This window comes from Malania oleifera, chromosome 10 (assembly GCF_029873635.1).
Source record: "Malania oleifera isolate guangnan ecotype guangnan chromosome 10, ASM2987363v1, whole genome shotgun sequence".
Lineage (NCBI taxonomy): Eukaryota > Viridiplantae > Streptophyta > Magnoliopsida > Santalales > Ximeniaceae > Malania > Malania oleifera.
In genome coordinates this window covers 51,803,577-51,826,038 of record NC_080426.1, presented here as the reverse complement: position 1 = coordinate 51,826,038, position 22,462 = coordinate 51,803,577, and the positions used below count along the sequence as shown (strand labels likewise).

Below are 22,462 nucleotides of genomic sequence, written 5' to 3'. Positions count from 1 at the left end.
TATATTAGAATATTTGACATAACGAGGAAAAAATACAATAAAAAATGAATTTCTTTTTTATTTGTCTTTTCTGGTCTTTTTTATACCAAAATCATTTATCCAAATTGTATCTTAAAAAATGTATATTAAGATATATGTAGGTCCGTAGTGTCACGATCTAGCATTAGATGTATATTGAAGAGATTTTGGACTTGTAAGGAGGGTTTGGGCTCCAACTAGATAAGACGCTTTTTACAAGGTAAATTTGTGAGGCCAGTGGGCCAAAGCGGAAAATGCTTCATTGGAGTTGGGCTCACGATCATTATATTTGATACTAGAGCCACCTTAAGGGTATTATCATGTGAGTGAATCCTACATAGAGGTATAAGCCACTTTGATCAGGACGTCAGAGATTGGATGAGAGGGTCTATCGCGGTCTCACATTGGATGTGTACTAGGGAGATCGTGTTGATAAGGATATTAGAAATAAGAGGGGGGAGTCAATCACGAACTCACAACGAATGTGTATTGAGAAAATCACGCCGACAAGGATGTCTCTATCATGGTCCCACATCAAATGTGCATTAGGAGATCTTAGGTCTATAAGTGGGCTCCAACTAGGCCAGTCTTCTTTTAGAGGACAAATTCATGAAATCATAGATCAAAGAAGACAATAACTGACCCAGAGTTGGGCCTAAGATTCTTTCACGCAGTGCACAGGCACATGGCCCTACCGATGGGCTGGTGGTCATGATAGGTTTGGCTACCCCAAATGATTTGTCATGTTTGGTGTTTACCAATTACCCCTCCTTTTTCCCTCCAATTTTACCTCGCTGTTCTGTGGTCCTACCCACATGCCATTCCCAAGTCATCTCTCTCTCTCTCTCTCTCTCTCTCTCTCTCTCTCTCTCTCTCTCTCTCTCTCTCTCTCTAAGAGGAAAGGCATTCAATAATTCATGTGAGGCTGAAGACCCTTGAATCTGAATTAGAAATTCAAATACTTTTGAAAATAGGGTGGGGGGTGAAGTGGGAGTGGTCATCCTTTCCTCTCCAACGGCAACAAATTGGAAAAGGGCAAGGAAGAGAGACTAATTTTTAGCATGTAGAGAAGGAAAGGCATGAGAACAACACCACACCAGGCTGTCTTCAACCCATTCCTATTTCTATTTCTATTTCTATTTCTATTTCCTGCAACTGTAACGAGCTTGGCAAGCATGCCACCAACTGCCAACCCCCACTTCTATTTCTTATTCTCATTCTCATTCTCCTCTTTCTTCATCTGGGCCCACTGCCTCTCTGTTTCTTCCATGTTCCGGAATTTTTTTCAAAATTTTTGGGTGCTTATCTTTTTCATTTTTGGAATTTTCAAAATCACAAAACAGTGTCACCCCTTTAGAGAGGTATGTACATCTATGAAAAAATTGTATTTTGTTAAAAAAAAAAATTCAAAATCACACCAACACATCACACCTTTTTGGGCACAAAAATTTGTCATGCTTTGAAAAATTAAGAAAAAAAAAAAAAAATACTTTTTAAGTGCGTATCTCATATCTTGTAAATTACTAATTTTGAGCACGGTAAGGCATGTGGGTTATAGGATTGTCAATTACTAATATAGATTATTTTCATTTTATGGTTTAGAAAGTCTGTTTTTATTATAAGTCAAAATTTTAAATGTGATGATGTATAGAGAATTGGAGTTCAAATTCAAATTCAAATTCAAATTCATATATCTGGCCCTACCTAGTGGGACTTAAGGTTTTTTCTTGTTATTTATTATTATTGTATCTCTACTAAAAAAATGGTGATTGTAATATTAAAATTCTCATTAGTAAATATTAGTAAAATATGTTTTTATTTTTATTTAAACGCCTTCATATGAAATAGAAAAGAGTTGTACTTAATATTTTTTTTGCAACCATTCATCTCAAAATATTCTTTGAAAATTTTTGGTTTACATATACAAATTTCCTATATCTTGAAAAGTTTATAATCATATAACAGTACTAAAATCGTTTTTAGACTTGCAATTTATTAACAATTAACAAAATTTATCATATTCCATTTTATTTTATAGATTGGATGTAGAAGTTGTGCGTATGTTTGCTGATTGACAATTCACTTCAAAGAGTATGTCTTGTGTATTGATGCAAAAATTGACCTAGGTCAAATTTCGATTCTTGCATCAATGGTCATCTGACATCTGTCTGTTGCATCAACAACCATGAAATTGAAGGAGAGACTCGAAAACCCTTAGTGACCTTTGTTGATATAGGTTATAATTGATATAACTTGTAGTTTGGGTAGGAGAATACTTACTATTGCTCTCTCACTAATCTCATTTTTATATGCTTATTCCAAGGAGTTTTAATGCTCATTTTGATGGGAGAATTATTCTTGTCATATGGAGGTCCGAAATGAGTTGCATGGAGATTATTCCTCCATTATAGGTTGGAGATCACTCTAGTTTGTGAGCCTAATTATTTTTCCCCCTATGAACAACCCTCCACTCTTGGAGCCAAAAGAATTTTAGGTTTTAGGAGTAGTTTTCTTGATATTTTTTTCATTCCGAGCTTTTGAGCTCATGCCAAACTAGGCTAATACCCATATATTGAGCTGAGACCACATTAGGTTAATGCCCATATATTGGTCTCATGCCATACTAAGCTAATGCTTAGATGGGTGTGATCATATCAGTACTAATGCATTGGATCCCATCAGAACTCCGCAGTTAAGCGTGCTTGGGCGAGAGTAGTATTAGGATGAGCGACCTCTTGGGAAGTCCTCGTGTTGCACCATTTTTTTTTTTAAAGCCTAATGCCTATGCCAATAAGTAGTTGGGGCTTTTTCCCTTGTGGTGATGTTTGAGTTGCTAGTGAAGAATCTCACGTTCTTGGATTTATTGCTGCCACGTCGCACTCTAGTAAGGAATCCTTGCTTGCAGAGGACATGTGGATTCAATCGCTGCTATGCCACGCTCCAGTAAGATACCTCACTCATGAAAGACAAACAAATTTGATCGCTTCCATGTCAAGCTTCGACAGAGAATGATCCAATAACTAAATAATTTGATTATTATAGGTAGTAGAACACATGGTAATCTTATCTTGAGAATGCAAACTGTCAAGTTTGATATGTCATAGTTAATTGATGTTATAGAGTTATCCTTTACTTTGACAATGGAATTATAAGAGTGAATGATGAACCTCATGATTCATGGATCTTATTGTTACCTTGTCACTTTTTGGTAGATATCTCTACTCGTGGATGAGAAATGGATCTAATCACTGCTACACTACACTTCGACAAGGAAACCTCATCAAGGAGAGAGAAAATATTGTTGTTGCTACATTGCACTCCGGAAAGGGCACTTACGTATAGTAGGCAAATTTGTTCGTAGTCATGTCTTTAGTAGGGTGTTTTTGCTCACAAAGACATTAATTTTAATAATATTTTTTGGGAGGTGAGTTAGAGCAAATGCCACTTTCTAGAAAATGAATTTGTGAATTTCGGTGTCAAGAGGGAGAGTGAATTGGGTATTTTAAAAAATTAAGTATTTCAAGTTCTAATTTTTAAAACTTTCAATTACAAACTTGCAAGTTACTTACAACTAGTTCAATGTTTTTCAATTAATCAATCTAATGAGTGATTTTGTCAATCAACCAATTTTACTCAATTACTTTGCAGACCTACTATATATTCAAAACATTCACAATATTCACATAAATAAATGTTACATGGAAATTAAAAGGAGTTAAGGGTAAGAGAGATGCAAACACGATTTTACGAAGTTCAGTCAACCCGGCTTACGTCCTCGCCTTGAACAACCCACTCAAAGATTTCACTAATCCCTACTCCTTTAACTGGGATGAAGTTTCCCTTAACAGTCTGCTACTTACAAGAGGCGTAGTTTTCTCCTCAACTCCGGTTCACAACCCGAACCGTGAATATAATATAATGAATACAATTTCTACAAAACTCAAAATGCTTCTAACCAAACAAGTGAGTACAATAGAATTTTCAGCACATAATCATATGATAAAACATGAAGCTTAATATATATGTAAAGATATGATCTTTATATAAAGAATGAGATGCTTCACAAATCTACCCTTTAATCAATATCTCCCAAAAAATAATTTTTATAAATAAATATTTTGGAGAACTTAGGGTTTGATTTTAGAGTATTTTATGCAAGAATATAAAATAAGATCCCTTGTAAAAATAGTCTTGAATAACACATAGATTTAAGTTCTTGGTATCAAATAATGTATAAAATTAAATCTTTGAATAAAGATTATGTCCTTGAATATTATAAAGATTTAAACAATATTTTAAAAGTACCTTTTGCACCAATAATGTAAATCTTTTTGAATAAAAATATAACTTTAAGTGTCACAAGAATTCAAGAGAATACTATTTCCAAAAGATTTTTCAAATAAATAATTATGGGAAAATAGGTTTCTTTCTCCTAATAAGATTTTTAGATAAAAAAATAATGGAGAATATGACCGTTAATAAAAGATTGAATACTCAATAAAATATTTTTCTAAATCTCAAGATCAAACTAGTTTTAGTAGAAGTTGTGCGTGTATTCGTTTGGATCTTGAAGATGAGAATGCCTAGACAAATATGGATTCTTTGGAGTGCAGGCAAAAGTTTTTAGCCAAGATTCAAAACTCTCAAAAGTATGCCAAAGATTGATGCAATATGTAATGACTCGAAAGATTTTTTCCACAAGACCTCGTCGACGAACACAAGGAGTTCGCCGACGAGCACATAAGGGGACCTCGTCGACGAAGCCACGCCTCGTCGATGAAAAGATACCGAGAAGGGTTTTTGTGACAATCTGAAATTCGTCGACGAGGTGACATGTCTCGTTGACAAATTCGGCTTTATAAATAGTAAAAACCCGGATTTTTTCATCACAACTCACGCGCAAAAGGGTCTTTCTCTCTCTAAAAACATCACTCCCTCCTTCTCTCTTCGATTCCGGGTCCGTTTCACGTCGGATCGATGATTTGAAGCCACCACGACGCTCCTAACGAAGTTCTCTGCAAATCTGCTGGAGCTGATCGTTGGTGGAGTTGGTTTGGATTTCGTCCCAATCTCGGGGTAAGGCATTTTATTCAGTATTTGTCTTTCCCTCAGTTATAAGAAATACAATACACAAAGAAATACTAATATTTTGTTCTGGCGAATGTCATTTTCAGGGTGTTGAATTAGGAATCCTGTGGGGCCAGAATTTAGTAGGGGCTTTTCAGAGATAAAGTAAGGGAACTATGCTATGCTAGGAGATTTATTCATGTTATCAGAAATTATATATAGTATCAGATCCCTGTGGAAAGATTACAGACAGATACAGTACAGATATATAATACAGAGCATAATACCGTTGCTAGATACAGATAGAGTGCAACCACATATCTTAGATAGTGTGTGGGTACCGTTGACCGTGTTCGAAGAGTATGCAACTCCCCAGTTCGCTGGGTGGAGGGGGTCGATTTGACGAGGTAGCAGCCAGTCCCGCGCTTAAGAGAGTATGCAGTTTGGCCGGACTGAGGTAGTGTAAAGTATAGTGACTTACCTGGAGGGCCGACCAAGTTAAGTTCCGCCTACAGGCTGCACAATCCTGTCATGAGAGGTCAAATCATGACATACAGAGTCCCAGGGAAAGAACACAGTTATGTATATGTATACAATTTTAGAGCTTTTATTGTACATAGTATGATGTAGCACTATGAATGATAGAAAGTTCAGATGATACAAATGTTTTAAGTTATTATGCATGCGTTTTACAGAATTTCCAAATCATACAGTTTTAAATACTATTATTAGAATTTTATGACTCGGTCGCTACACACTAGTAATAGCATATTTCCACTTAGTGAGCATCGACTCACCCCATTACTTTACCATTTTTCAGGTGAGCCAGCTAGGCGAGCAGATTAGGCTCGCGGATAGGAAGTTTACTTGATTGCCCCGGTTGTTGGGTGAGTTATGACATAGTTTTGTATTTTTGAGGTAGATGATGCTGGAGGGGTTTATTTTGTATGGCTATAGTCTGTATATATTGGATTCTGGTATTGTATAGTATTGTAACGACCCGAAGAGTAATGGTATTTAAATAATAAAAAGAAAAGGAAATAGAAATCGAAAACAAAAGGAGGCAGTCGACTTTGTCGTCGAACGTGAAGCGTTCGTCGACGACATTGCATTTTGAAAAGAATAACCATAGGAAATTATTAGGGCCTCATCGACGAACATAGGGGATTCGTCGACGAGGGTATAAGAGGACCTCGTCGACGAAGGCAAGATTCGTCAACGAGGAAATACCGAGAGAGGTTTTGGACAGTCTGAATTTCATTGACGAGGAGTGGGTTTCGTCAACGGAATTATTAAAGGACTCGTCGACGAGATGACGTGGCTCGTCGACGAATCCAGCCCTATAAATAGTGAAGAACTCGGATTTTTGATAGAAATTAAGCGCAGAAACCCTCTTTCTCTCTCTCTCTCTCCCTCTCTCTCTCTCTCTCTCTCTCTCTCTCTCTCACATCCTACGACCCTTCCCCATTCTCTCTTCGATTTCGAGCTGAATTTTCGCCGGTTTGAGGATTTGAAGCCACCACGACGCTCCTGGGAAAGTTCTCTACAAGTCTGCCAGAGCGGATCGTCGGTGGGGTTAAAGTGGAAGTCATCCCAAATCTAGGGTAAGAGTTTCTACTCAATATTTGGATTTTTTACAGTTGTAGAAAATGTTATATGCGTAGAAATACTGAACTTTAGTTCTTGGGAATGTTGTTTTCAGGGTGTTGAGTAGGGAACCCTGCGGGCGCGGGATAGATTTTCTTAGAGGCTTTTCAGGAATCAGGTAAAGGAATAAACTAAGCTAGTTATTTTTTAGAAATGTATGTATATATAGCATTTCATTTCAGGAAAGTAAATATGTTCATATATATGATTTATATTTGACAAAAAAACCGTTGAAAATGATGGTATGTTGAATGTGTGGAAAACCTATTAGTGTAGCATGAGTAGAAATTGTTTTGAAATACTGTTTCTATGAATGTGTTAATAATACGAATTTTTATAATGGAAAATCGGCGTATGGGCCGAGATTTTTATATGTTTTGCCGGCGTTCGGGCCATGCTATGTGTATGATTTGCCAGCATACGGGCTGAGCTATGGATATATTTTTCCGACGTACAGGTCGTGCTATGAATGTGATTTGCCAGCGTACGGGCTGTGCTATGATTTGCTAGCGTACGGGCCGATGATTTTCATGATATATGTATATATGCAAAATGATATGATTGATTTGATAATTAATGATATGAAATATCCATGTATCATAGTTTCAGTATATGTTATATGATATCAGAACTTGGTTGGCTTGGTCTAGGCTAGCACTTGCACGGTACCGTTGCTATGTGTCCATGGTCTTCATGATCATGATATTTGTGTTAACGCCGCTGTATGGAGTGGTGTGAGATTGGATGGTCGACGTGATTTATAAGAAGTGTGTGAGCGCCCCTAGTGTACGGACCAGGTCTGGTAGACCCATCATACTTACAGACTGTACTTTTGACTTGGTAGTGGTCGGCCAACCATTGTCAGGTCCCACCTTCGGGCCACACAACCCAGTCATGTGGGGGTAATACATGACAACAACCAGCTAACCAACCAGGAATGTTTTTGTATTGTTATTATACGAGATGAGATATGTTTATGAAAATGCAGTATGTTCTGCCATGTTTTGATGATATATATGTTTTCCCAGATTTGACAAAACAGTTACTGAATATGTTCTGTGTGGTATATGTATAACACGAAATACTCATGTTGCCACACACTAGTATTAGTTTATTTCCCTTACTAAGAGGTGTCTCACTGCAAAATTTTATAAATATTTTAGGAGCCCCTAATAGAAGAGCGGGTAAAGCCCTGCTGATCTAGTACGGTTGGTCTGCCCTTCCAGAAGGGTAAGTGTTTTGATAGGGTCAGATGTATTTTGTGGGATGACCCTATATATCTTTTGGGTTGTGTATTGTGTACATATATATACAGTGATTGTAGTAACTCTGGTATTGTGATGTATGATATAATGAGGTGTTTGTGATTTATGTTTCTTGCTGCATAGGCTTCCGTGATGTACTTCTGATGTATCTCTGGTACCCATGGGTTCAAGTGGATTATGATCTGCTGAGATTGGTGATATTGATTTTATTGTATTTATAAAAAATGTGAAAATTAAGCAAGTCGTCACAAGTATATATATAAATGGTTATATGATTTGTGTTTCCGTTGCTTAGGTATGAATGTAGATATATATATATATATATATATATATATATGGTAAGAATTTTGAGGATGTTACATTTTGGTATTAGAGCTTAGGTTGTTAGGTTCTGTAGACTCTAGAGTGCAGCGGAAAACAATATCAGAATATAGGAAAAAAATTTGAGGTTTTATTCTATAATATGGATACGGGATTTTATGATTGTTTCTGTGTTTTTCTTGGGGTGACGATTCCAGGAAAATCATAATAAACTGTCGACGAGTCATGTGTTTTGGTTGCAGGATTGGATTGTGGGATAGGATCAAGGGGAAATTTGAGATTTTAGTTAAAGGAAATAAGCTAGATCTGTGTGGGAAATAGGATTCTGGAAACGGTGTTCTATATGTTGCAAGATGGACCTAGGAGGCAGTAGCGCTCACGCCAGTGGGGATGATGGAGCTGGACCTTCTAGCGCAGAAGGCGGAGATTCCGATACTGTGTTACGTAGTGTGGCTCAACAGGTTATAGCTGAGATAGGATGGAGCTCTAGAGAGCAGGGAGGTTCATCTCTAGTTCAAGAATGTACCATAAAGAAATTTATGAAATTGAATCCGTCGACTTTTTCTGGAGCGGCTGATTGTGTAGTTGCGGAGAACTGGGTGCAGGAGATAGAGTAGATCTTGGCAGTACTTCACTGCACCAATTAGTAGAGAGTTTTATATGCTACATATAGACTGGCAGCGGAGGCCAAGAGATGGTGGTCAGCCACTAGACTGTTAGAGGAGTAGAGGGCGATATCAGTGCCGATGACCTGGGCCCGATTCAGGAACATGTTCTTTGATAGATACTATCCTGCTTCAGTCAGAGATGCTCGAGTACAAGAGTTTTTGAATCTGTCCCAGGGGTCATTGACTGTCTAGTAGTACGCCGCGAGATTTATCGAGCTATCGCGTTTATGCCCCTATATTGTCCTAGATGAAGCGAAGAAGGTTAGAATGTTTGAGAGAAACTCGAGGCGTGATATTTACAGGTAGGTGGCAGTACTGAGGATCCAGGACTTCTCAGAGTTGGTTGTTAGGACTATTATAGCAGAGGAAAGTTTGCCTAGAGAGAAGGAGACACAGAGTCAGAGGAAGAGGACTGCGCCTTTGAGTTATTAGGCGAGTCCTAGCCGAGGCCTTTGGAGAGGGGGTAGATTTGGCAGAGGCCAGAGATAGATGGTAGAGCACGATGGATTTCAGGGCGGACAGCTTCCTACCATTTGTCCTAGATGTGGGCGGAGACATCCTGGTGAGTGTTGACTGGGGGAAAATGTTTGTTATCGATGCGGGAGGCCCGGTCATATGGCTCGATCGTATCAAATGCCATCGAATTATGCACAGGCTCCCAGACCGTTTCAAGGTGGATATCAGGTGCCCCGTGGTGGTCAGCAGAGGAACACTGCGCCAGCGAGGGTCTACGCATTGACACTAGGAGACGCTGATACGGCTGGAAACGTGGTCACAGGTATCATTATTGCTTTACCATATAAAATTGTTGTGTTGTTTGATACAGGCTTCACTCACTCTTTTATATCGGCGACATATGTAAAAATGACTAGAGTAGAGACACAGCCGTTAGACATAGAATTATTTGTGGGTACTGTTGGCTTTACAAGGTTTAAAATCTTGTTATCTTGTTTTGATGCTAACAAACAAGTGAAATTTAATGTATGTGTTAGTAATGATATTTCAGGGTTCATATATGTGAAAGTAAGGTCAAAGTACCCACAAGGATCAAATATGATGGAAGTAAGGTCAAAGAGCTCACAAGAATCAAATGAAGCTTAAATGAGCCAAGACATGAATTACTTGTTGAAGAACATGAGGACATGAATAAGTTGTTGAAAGCCAAGGCATATTAAAGTCAAAAGATTCAAAGAAAGACAAAGTAAGAAAGCTTAAAGAATATGGAAGCTTGAAGAAAAGATTAATTCAATCCAAGGATAAAGCATGAAGACTCAAGAACTTAGAATGTTAATATTTTATAAGTCTTATGTAAGTGCGTTAATGTTTAAAATATCATTTGAAATATTTTGAAACTCTTAGGTTAACTTCTTAGACCTAAATACTTTTTAAAATACCTGAATAATATTTTTATAAGGTCAAAAATTATTTTAAAAAGGTTAGAATCATTTTTGGAATAAAGAGCACCAAAAAGAGTTTTTTTTCCCAAATGCTGTCAGTTTTTATGCAGTCGCATTGAGGTGAATTTCTCTCTCTCAAAAACTCATTATTTTAAAGAGTGGTAAACATGAAAGTTGTAGGATTTTCTCTTAGCTTTCTTTTGACACTAAGAACACCTAATTTGGAGTTATACAGAAAAAGTTATGGTCAAAACACTGAAACGGGGTCACTGCTGTCAAACATTTAAAAATTGTTCAACGGGCAAATTTTTAAAATTCTAATGTTTTAAATTATAACCGTTTGAACCTTAAATATTCTAATAAATAGGGAAATTCTTTAAGGAAACTTTTGCAAGTTTGAAAGCTTATAAATACATGGTTTTGCAAAACAAATAAAATTCTAAGAATTGAAAAATCTGTTTTGAGGAGTTGAAAGTACTCTTGTTCTTCCTAAGTTCTCTTGCTCACTCATTGAAAAATTCTTTTGCTGAGAATTCTAAAGTGCTGATCCTTCTTCCTTTGAATTTCTACTGCTAATCCTCTTCTAAAAAGGATATTGGTGAATTCTACACTTGAACTTCATTTTATTTCCTATTGATATTTTACATTTAAGTATATAGTGCTGAAATTGTACTAACTTGTTCTTTGAGAGAGTATACTTGTACGCAGATTTTATCTTGTGTTTCTTGTAGTTCATTGACGTTCCAAGGTGTTTGGATCGTTGGCTAAGCAAGGGGATATTGCTTAGAGAGGCGGACTCTAGCCTATGTAAGGAGTGACCGAACGAGAGAATATCGTTTGGAGAAGGTAGGCTCTAGCCTTAACCAAGGAATGTTGTAATCGGTTTTGTTCCACCCGTCAACGGAATCCTTTGGTGGTTTGCCAAAGGCGAGGACATAGGCTGGGTATAAGTCGAACCTCGTAAAAATCTCCGTCTCACTCTCTCTTTCCCTATTCTTTATTTTCAGTACATATTTAAATTGCATGGATGATTTAAATTGAAAATCAAATATATTACGCATATTTGGAAATCAAGTAAACTTAAAGATTAATTTTGATTTAGGTTGCGGAAACCGAAAGGGAGTACGTTGGTGAAACCATATCTTGCGGAAACCATACGGGAGTACGTTTCTTAGTTAAACACTCAAAGATAAATTAACTAAAAGTTTATTTGAGTTTTGAATATTTGGAAAGAGTGATTAAATGTTGTATTGAACATCATATTAAGCAAATCCATATATATAGGGCTTGATTAAAATTTATATCTAGGGCTGACTACAAAAGCTTTATTGTGTTTGTGAAAGGATTGTTGAATATTAAATTACATTCTTCACAAGAAATTCATAATCACGGGGCTTATATAAACAAACAAACAATCTCAAGATCTTATAGTACCAAAGTGCTGAATACCTTATATCTTGGTTTGGTTGTTTGATGTTTAACTTGTACTTGGCAAATAAATTGATTGTTTAGTTTGAAGATTATGTTTAATTGATTGGTTGTTTAATTGTATTATTGATTGGATAAAAGAACTAAGTTCTTGTGCGATTGGTGAAATTAAACAAACAAGTTAAAGAATTGGTTAAGTGTTTAAAGAAGTTAAGGATTCTTAAAAGAAGTCAAAAGAAATTTTTAAAAGCCAATTCACCCCCCTCTTGGGAAGCTATTCCCAATTTCAATTGGTATCAAAACGGGGTTATAGCAAATCTTAAATAGTAGCTATAAAAAGATCTAAATGGCTAACTTAGGTGTAGCTTCCTTTGGAGAAGGACAATCTTCAATTAGGCCACCTATCTTTTGTGGTTTGAACTACACTTTTTGGAAAAAGAGAATGCAAATATATCTTCAAATTATGAATTGGAAAGCATGGGAAGTTGTCGTGGAAGGTGACCAAATTCCCACTAAGATAGTTGATAGAAAACAAGTTCCCAAAGAGAAAAATGATATGACGGACCTAGACTATAAGATACTACAAGTTAATGCTAGTGCTATGAATGCGTTATATTGTGCTTTAGATGCTAATGAATTTAATCGAGTAATGGCTTGTAAATCAGTTAAGGAAATATGGGATAAGTTAGAAGTTACTTATGAAGGAACAACGGATGTTAGGGATAATAGGGTTGATATGCTCACAAGCGAGTATGAAGCCTTTAAGATGAACCCGGATGAATCAATTACAAATATGTTTACTAGGTTCACTCATATAATAAATTCCCTAAATGCCTTAGGAAAAACTTACACTACTTATGAGATGATAAGAAAAATTCTACGAGGCCTTCCCTCCATGTGGGAACCAAAAGCTACTGCTATTATGGAAGGTAGAAATCTGAAAAATACATCCTTAGATGAGCTTATGGGTTCTCTCCTCACATACGAAATGGTAATGAATGAAAAGAGTGGGAAAACCAAAGTCCAAACAAAAATAGCCTTTAAAACTTCACAAGAAAACTCTAGTAGTGAAGAGATGGATGAAGATGAAGCAGCCTTTATATCTAAAAAGCTAGCAAGGATACTAAGAAGGAAAAATAAATTCAAGAGAATAATTCAAAAATCTGAATCAGATGAAGAAGAAGAAGAAGTTAGTAAGAAATCAAAGAATAAAGCTCCTACATGTTACAATTGCAACAAAGCTAGACATATCAAACCGGAATGTCCACTACTAAAGAAAGAATCTAAGAAGAAAAAGAAGAAGGCCATGAAAGCCACTACTTGGGATAGTACAAGTAGTTCGGAAAATGAAATAAGTGACCAAAAGGTTGCTTACACGTGCTTTATGGCATGGGATAACAAAGAAAGCTCCTAAACTAAATCTTCAAATAATTCTTGTAGTGATGAATCAAGTGATGAGGGTATGTCATCTTATGATGAACTTCAAAATGATCTATTCAAAGTACATAAGATGCTAATGAAAACAAATAAACAAAACCTCATTGAAGAATGAGAATGAAAGTTTAATGAAAGAGTTAGAATTCTTGAAGAATGCTGAAAGAGATAAAGACTCAAAACTCAAGTAATTAGAACATAAGTATGAATCAGCAAAGAAAGAAATAGAATCCAAAAATCTTGCTGAAAAAGAAAACAACTTGAAAATTGAGAAACTAGAAATGAAGAATGAACAAATGATAGAAGACCTTCGATCTCTATCCTCTACCGTATATGAGAAAGATTGTATATATTTGAATTAGAAGATAGAATAAGAAAATTATCTCTAGAGTTAGAGAAATCACAAAAGAAAGTTGATAGCAAGAAAGAGATAGAAAATCTCAAGAGTCAAATTGAAGATAAAGATAAGATCATTCATAACTTCACTAAAAGAAAAGAAAATCTTGATTGATTGGCTTACAAAGAATGTCTTTAAATAAAGAAGACATTGGTTTCAATGGAATTGAAAATAAAAAGAAAAAAAATTCTTACATGGGATATTTCTTGAAAGAATCCAAAGACTATACTTGCACATCTTCTAATGCTTACACAAACATCATATGCTATCAATGCAAGAAAAAGGGGCATATAAAGTTTGAATGTCTGTTTAAGAGGAAAAGTGCTAAAACCAAACAAGTATGGAAAATAAAAGAAACCTCCCTTGAAAAATCCTCCGGACCCAAGAAAATATGGGTACCAAAAATGAAATAATGACTTCACACATATATAAATTTGAAAATGGCATTGTTGGCCAAAATCATTGGATGACTTTTTACAAGGCTTAACTTAAGAAAATATAGAGAAAATATCAAATTTAAGCTTATTATATAAGCGCCTTGATGTTACATGCTACGTGCTTACTTGCCTACAAGTGATGTATTAATATGCTACATGTGTATTAATTAACTTGACTTGATTTATTTTGAAAAGTATGGCTCATTATGTTGAAAATTGAGAATGAGATTATTGAGCTTAAGTATAAATTTTTGATATAAGGATAATTCTTGAACATGCATGATTTTAAATGAATCACATGGATAAACATACTACTCATTATCTATGAGCTATGAAAGATAATAGTAGTTATATTGGTATCCATGAACTATACATTATGTGATATTAAGCTTTGGTATTTATAAAGTATTTTTGGCTTCACATGTTAAAAATTTCAATAGATATCAAATCTAAAAGCTTACTTGGTATCACAAAGTCAAATTATTCATGAGCATGATTATGTCTATGAGCATGATGTGACATTGATGATCTTAGCATGATATTGATATTTGATATGTGATATGATTCAATATTTTACATGAGATGATAAAAGCAAAATTAATAACAAAACTGAATGTATTGAATTCAGGGGGAGTGTCATGAAACATTAATCAATTGATATCATGAATTATTTTTTTTTTTAAATTTTAAATTGGTATCATAAAAACCATCAAATTAATATTAGTTGGTATCTTGAATAAATGCGGTGAGCTACACACTACACATGCTATATTGAAAAACAAAACTTGAGTGTGTACATATGTTTGGAATACATGGTTATTGATATGCTCAAAATGATTTGTATTTGAATTTAAATCATTTCTTTTCTTTTTGATTGATGTCAAAAGGGGGAGAAGTTGTGAAGCAAAAATTGGGCATAATTGAGCATGAACATTATATCTATTCAAAAGAAGTATTTAAGTATTTAATATTGATTGAAAAAGCTTGTAAAACCAAAAGAAAGTGATGACCATGATCGATGAAATTAATATTGATTTTATTAAGATGAAACTTATTGAAAGGGGGAGCTTTTTTTTTTTTTTTTAAGGTTTACTCAAATTTTTGCTCCTTATTTGTCATCATAAAAAATGGGGAGATTGTTGGCCTTACAAGGCTTAAAATCTTGTTATCTTGTTTTGATGCTAACAAACAAGTGAAATTTAATGTATGTGTGAGTAATGATATTTCAGGGTTCATATATGTGAAAGTAAAGTCAAAGTGCCCACAAGGATCAAATATGATGGAAGCAAGGTCAAAGTACTCACAAGGATCAAATGAAGCTTAAATGAGCCAAGACATGAATTACTTGTTGAAGAACATAAGGACATGAATAAGTTGTTGAAAGTCAAGGCATATTAAAGTCAAAAGATCCAAAGAAAGGCAAAGTAAGAAAGCTTAAAGAATATGGAAGCTTGAAGAAAATATGGATTCAATCCGAGGATAAAGCATGAAGACTCAAAAACTTAGGATCTTAATATTTTAGAAGTCTCATGTAAGTGCTTTAATGTTTAAAATATCATTTGAAATATTTTGAAACTCTTAGGTTAACTTCTTAGACCTAGATACTTTTTAAAATACCTGAATAATATTTTTATAAGGTCAAAAATTATTTTAAAAAGGTTAGAATCATTTTTGGAATAAAGAGCACCAAAAAGAGTTTTTTTCCCAAATGCTGTCAGTTTTTATACAGCCGCATTGAGGTAAATTTTTCTCTCTCAAAAACTCATTATTTTAAAGAGTGGTAAACATGTAAGTTGTAGGATTTTCTCTTAACTTTCTTTTGACACTAAGAACACCTAATTTGGAGTTATACAGAAAAAGTTACGGTCAAAATACTGAAACGGGGTCACTGCTATCAGACATTTAAAAATTGTTCAACGGGCAAATTTTTAAAATTCTAATGTTTTAAATTATAACCGTTTGAACCTTAAATATTCTAATAAATAGGGAAATTCTTTAAGGAAACTTTTGCAAGTTTGAAAGCCTATAAATACATGGTTTTGCAAAACAAATAAAATTCTAAGAATTGAAAAATCTGTTTTGAGGAGTTGAAAGTACTCTTGTTCTTCCTAAGTTCTCTTGCTCACTCATTGAAAAATTCTTTTGCTGAGAATTCTAAAGTACTGATCCTTCTTCCTTTGAATTCCTACTGCTAATCCTCTTCTAAGAAGGATATTGGTGAATTCTACACTCGAGCTTCATTCTATTTCTTATTGATATTTTACATTTAAGTATATAGTGCTAAAATTGTACTAACTTGTTCTTTGAGAGAGTATACTTGTACGCAGATTTTATCTTGTGTTTCTTGTAGTTCATTGACGTTCCAAGGTGTTTGGATCGTTGGCTAAGCAAGGGGATATTGCTTAGAGAGGCGGACTCTAGCCTATGTAAGGAGTGACTGAACGAGAGAATATCGTTTGGAGAAGGTAGGCTCTAGCCTTAACCAAGGAATGTTGTAATCGGTTTTGTTCCACCCGTCAACGGAACAGGTTTAGTGAATCCTTTGGTGGTTTGCCAAAGGCGAGGACGTAGGCTGGGTATAAGCCGAACCTCGTAAAAATCTCTGTCTCACTCTCTCTTTCCCTATTCTTTATACTCAGTACATATTTAAATTGCATGGATGATTTAAATTAAAAATCAAATATACTATGCATATTTGGAAATCAAGTAAACTTAAAGATTAATTTTGATTTGGGTTGCGGAAACCGAAAGGGAGTACGTTGGTGAAACCATATCTTGCGGAAACCATACGGGAGTACGTTTCTTGGTTAAACACTCAAAGATAAATTAACTAAAAGTTTATTTGAGTTTTGAATATTTGGAAAGAGTGATTAAATGTTGTATTGAACATCATATTAAGCAAATCCATATATATAGGGCTTGATTAAAATTTATATCTAGGGCTGACTACAAAAGCTTTATTGTGTTTGTGAAAGGATTGTTGAATATTAAATTACATTCTTCATAAGAAATTTATAATCACGGGGTTTATATAAACAAACAAACAATCTCAAGATCTTATATTACCAAAGTGCTGAATACCTTATATCTTGGTTTGGTTGTTTGATGTTTAACTTGTACTTGGCAAATAAATTGATGGTTTAGTTTGAAGTTTATGTTTAATTGATTGGTTGTTTAATTGTGTTATTGATTGGATAAAAGAACTAAGTTCTTGTGCGATTGGTGAAATTAAACAAACAAGTTAAAGAATTGGTTAAGTGTTTAAAGAAGTTAAGGATTCTTAAAAGAAGTCAAAAGAAATTTTTAAAAGCCAATTCACCCTCCCCCCTCTTGGGAAGCTATTCCTAATTTCAGGTACGTCGATGGGATCTATAATAAGGTGCAGGAGAGTGTTTCGAAATTTTTCAGTAAGTATTTAGGAGAGAGTGCTATTAGCTGATCTTGTGGTCTTGGATATGCAGAGATTTGATGTGATACTGGGCATGGATTGGTTAGCTATTTATCACACTAGTATTGATTGCCATTAGAAAGAAATGATTTTCAGACCCTCAGGTGAGCCCGAATTTAGATTTGCGAGTTCACGCGTGCATGCCTCACCACAACTGGTGTCGGCTATTCAGGTGAGGAGACTGCTACAAGATGGTTGCCAGGGGTATGTCACATACATAAAATATTTGCCAAAAGAAGAATTGAGACAAGCTAACATACCAGTAGTGAGAGAGTTTCGTGATGTATTTCTAGAAGAATTACCTGGTTTGCCACCTGATCATGAGATTGAGTTTACTATAGACCTGTTGCAGGGATCCGCGCTAATATCTAAAGCACCAAACTGTATGGCTCCAATTGAGTTGAGAGAATTAAAAGATTTGCTACAGGAATTGCTGGACAAGGGTTTTATCAGGCCCAGTGTGTCACCCTAGGGAGCACCAATTTTATTCGTGAAAAAGAAAGATGGAGCCATAAGGTTGTGTATCGATTATAGGGAGATAAACAAATTGACAGTCAAGAATAAATATCCTCTCCCTGGGATCGATGATTTATTTGATCAGTTCCAGGGGACCCAGGTTTACACTAAATTGACCTGCGGTCGGGTTACCATCAGGTGAAAGTTAGAGCGGAGGACATTTCGAAGACCGCTTTATGTACCAGATATGGGCATTACAAGTTTTTAGTGATGCCATTTGGGTTGACTAATGCACCAGTAGTATTCATGGATTTGATGAATCAGGTGTTCCACCAGTATTTGGACCAGTTTGTGGTTGTATTTATTAATGATATACTGGTTTATTCAAGGAGTTTTGAGGAGAACGAGCATCATTTGAGGCTGATTGTAAGAACCCGAACCGTACGATGGGGTTGGTATGTAAAAGAGAGGGACAAAGATGGAATTTTTGTAGACTTCTTCGATGAGGCCATAATTCGTCGACGAAGGTAGTGGGTTTCTCGTCAACGAAATTCAGAAGCTCCTCAACAAGAAAATACCGAGAGGCGGAGAAACTGGGAAATATCAGACTTTGTCGACGAGACTGCCGACATGCTCGACAAAGTCCTTGACTTTTCGTCGACGAAGGAACTTTTTGTCAACGAAAATCGGTCGGGTCAAAGGGGTATAAAAGGGATTTTCTCTTTCTTCTTCATTAAGAAATCTCATATATCTCTCTCTCTCTCTCTCTCTAGATTTCCTCTCCAGTCGTTGATAGAATCGGAAATCCGAGGTTACCACGAGGATCATGGAAGGATTCTCTACAACTTCTGCAGATCGGAATCTCATTTATGAGATTTTCGGGTTTCGGGCCAAAATCGAAGTAAGGCTCGATTTTCATTTCTGATTCGGTATATATGTAGTAGTATGGATTATAAGCATGTTTAGTATTGTGATTTATAGATTTCGGAGTCTCGGTTCGTAGTTTTGAGGGCCATAGAGTTCGTGATTTGGTTTCGAGTTGAGGTAAGGGGATTCTGTTTATATCAGTCCATTTTTGAAATTGGGATCGGTAGGCCTGTAGGCTACGATCGTATGTATGTTTTGGCTACTTATTTGGGGAAATCTATCGGGTAAAAACATGGGATTTTCGGGTTACAATTTTTGGGAAAATTGGGGATTTCAGGTACCATCTCTATTTTGCTTGGAAAACTGTTGGATGTGTTTAAACTGTATTATTGAGGTGACCGTAATCCATATTTGCATAAACTGTATACTTGAAACTATAAACAATAGGATTTTCCATAAACCAAATAAGTGTGGTATGTTTGTATGGATGTATGTAATATTTGTGCAAACAGCTATGTGACGGCTAATTATCGTACGCTGAAATGTATAGGAATGTGAGTTCTAAAATGATTCCAGGTTTTGTAAAAAATGGCTAGGGGCGGCTAACTACCGTACGCCGTAACAGTTAGGGGCGGCTAACTACCGTACACTGTAACAGCTAGGGGCGGCTAACTACCGTATGCTGTGCCCTGTAACGGGTAACTACCGTGGGCAAGAGTGGCCGACTCTATATCCGGGGTGCGAAATATCACCAAGAGTGGCCGGCTCTATATCCGGGGTGCGAAATATCACCAGTATGATACGGCTGGTCATCGAATGTAGCAACGAACCACAGTGGGCCTGAGTTGACGCAACGTAGTTTGCACATGGTAACATAATCGGGGTTAGACCAGGTGACCTTGTGTAGTTGCATATGTAGCAATGGATTCACTATTGGGCCTGAGTCGGAAACCTTCGTAGTTTAATGTGTTGGAACGTAACCGTTGTGAGACTAGGTGACCTTGTGTAGTTGTGAGTAGTGTGACGACACTGACCATATGTATGTATGTATGTATTTGAGTATCGTATGAACTGGAATGGATTTGTGAAAATACTGGAACTGTGTGGAAATGTATGGACATTGTTTTGAAACTGTACGTATTGTTTCAAATTGTATCGTATATATGTGTTATGAAGTATGGAAATGACACTGGTATGCCACACACTGATATAACCTGTTTTCTCCCTTATTGAGAGGTGTCTCACCCCGAATATATACAAATGTTTTTTCAGGTCCTTCGGGTAGCTGAAACTAGCATCCTAACATCCGAAAGCGGGGGTGTGTTTAGCTACTGTTAGTACCTGATAGGTACGAATTTTGTAACCAGGTTGTCCTGATGGATTTTGTAGACACCCATGGTATGTATGGTATATATAGGTATGTTTAACCCTCTATGGTATAGACTCTGGTATGATACAGTTTGATGTAAAGAAAGACCGTATTCCGCTACGTATATTGATGAGTATGGACATGTATTGTATGTATGTATATAGGTCATCCGTTACCCCATGGGGTCGGACCCTCTTATATATGGTATCATGTATGTTTTATATTGATACAGAGACAGGTTAGGTTACTTAATTCACCCATGGGTCCAATTTCAGGGTTCGGGGCGTGACACTAGTGTTGCAGATATTAAGGGGAAGAAAATTATATGCAAAGTTCAAGAAATGTGAATTCTGGCTGGAACAAGTTTCTTTTCTCGGCCACGTGATCTCTGAAGCAGGTGTATCTGTCAATCCAAGTAAAATAAAGGCAGTGGTGAGTTGGGAAAGGCTGGGAAGTACTCAAGAAGTCAGGAGTTTTCTAGGATTAGTAGGTTATTACCAGCGCTTTGTGGATGGTTTCTCTAGGCTATCAAGTCCGTTGACACAACTCACGAGGAAAAATTTAAAATTTGAATGGATTAATGACCGTGAGTAGAGTTTTCAAGAGTTAAAGCAGTGGTTAGTTTCAACTTCAGTATTAGCTATTCCATCAGGGGAGGACGAGTTTGTAATATACAGTGATGCCTCTTTGAAGGGTCTTGGATGTGTGTTGATCTAGCACAGTAGGGTTATTGCGTATGCGTTTAGATAATTTAAAGAATATGAGAAGAATTGTCCTATTCATGATTTAGAACTTGCTGCGGTAGTGTATGCTTTTAAGATTTGGAGGCATTACTTATATGGTGGAAAGTATGAGATTTTCACGGATCACAAGGGCCTGAAATATTTCTTTACCCAGAAAGAGTTGAATATGAGGCAAAAAAGGTGGCTAGAGCTTATTAAAGACTATGATTGCACGATTAGTTATCACCTAAGAAAAGCGAATGTAGTGGCAGATGCTCTGAACAGGAAATCAAGGGTACCCGTACTGGCAGTTATGGGGATTCAACACTCAATTCTGATGGATTTGGAGAGGCTCAACATAGAATTGGTAGAGAAGAGTCCTCAGGCAGTTATTGCTAGTCTAGTGGTTCAGCCAACGCTATACGAGAGGATTAAAGCAGCTCAGGGTGATGATGAGGAGTTGGCAAAGGTGATAGCTAGAGTACGGGATGGTCAGGGTGAGGAGTTCAGCATATTAGATGATGGAACTTTGCGATTCCGTACTAGGCTATGTGTTCCTATAAATACCGAGATCAGGAGAACTATACTAGAGGAGGCTCACAGATCCCTATACACGGTCCATCCCGGCAGCACTAAAATGTATTGGGATCTGCGAGAGTACTTTTGGTAGAGTAGAATGAAAAAGGAGATAGCCGAGTTTGTACAATAGTGCTTGACGTGCCAGCAGGTTAAAGTTGAGCACCAGAAACTGGCAGGACAGTTACAGCCATTGTTCGTTTCCAGAGTGGAAATGGGACTACGTTTCGATGGACTTCGTTATGGGGTTACCACCAGTGCGACAAGGATTGAATGCAATTTGGGTGGTGGTTGATCGTTTGAAGAAGACCACCCATTTCATCCCTATTAAAGTCGGTTATTCCATGGATAGGTTGACAGAAATTTATGTCCAGGAGATAGTTCGTGTCCATGGGGTGCCGATATCCATAGTCTCATACTGAGATCCTCGATTTACTTCACGATTCTAGAAAAGTTTTTAAGAGGCTATGGGTACACAGTTAGCTTTTAGCACTGCTTTTCATTCCCAGACAAATGGACAGATTGAGAGGATGATTCATACATTAGAAGATATGCTTCGTGCTTGCGTGCTGGATTTTGGGGGTAACTGGACTTAGTTTATACCGCTAGTTGAATTTGCTTATAGTAACAGCTACCAGGCTAGTATCAGCATGACTCCTTATGAGGCATTATATGGCAGGAGATGTCGTTCTCCTTTTTTATGGGACGAGGTAGGTGAAATGCGAGTTTTGGGTCTAGAAATAATACAACAGGCATCCGACAAGGTCCGATTGATTAGAGAAAGAATCAGTACAGCACAGAGTCGGCAAAAGAGCTACGCAGACACTCACCGTCGAGAATTAGAATTTAATGTGGGAGATCGAGTATTTTTTAAGATAGCTCCTCTGAAAGGAGTTATGAGGTTTGGAAAGAAGGGCAAGTTAAGCCCTAGGTATATTGACCCTT

The 22,462-nt window shown here is 36.5% G+C and overlaps 1 protein-coding gene and 1 non-coding gene across 4 annotated transcripts in view; both read left to right on the top strand.

The window, feature by feature from the left end:
• The window catches only part of LOC131165816 (tubulin gamma-1 chain), a 49,292-nt gene extending 41,054 nt beyond the window's left edge, over positions 1–8,238 (top strand). The window contains exon 13 of one of the 3 annotated variants that reach the window (XR_009139651.1): positions 7,896–8,238. The gene's annotated coding sequence lies outside the window, so the exon portion shown is untranslated. Of the gene's footprint in view, positions 1–3,230; positions 3,475–5,905; positions 6,126–7,895 lie in introns of those variants that run through there. The other 2 variants (XR_009139652.1, XR_009139650.1) reach the window with 2 other exon arrangements.
• Positions 2,660–2,778, top strand: LOC131167203 (5S ribosomal RNA). Its single transcript, XR_009140059.1, has one exon. It is a non-coding gene; the product is annotated as a 5S ribosomal RNA (ribosomal RNA).
• Positions 8,239–22,462: the final 14,224 nt, after the last annotated feature.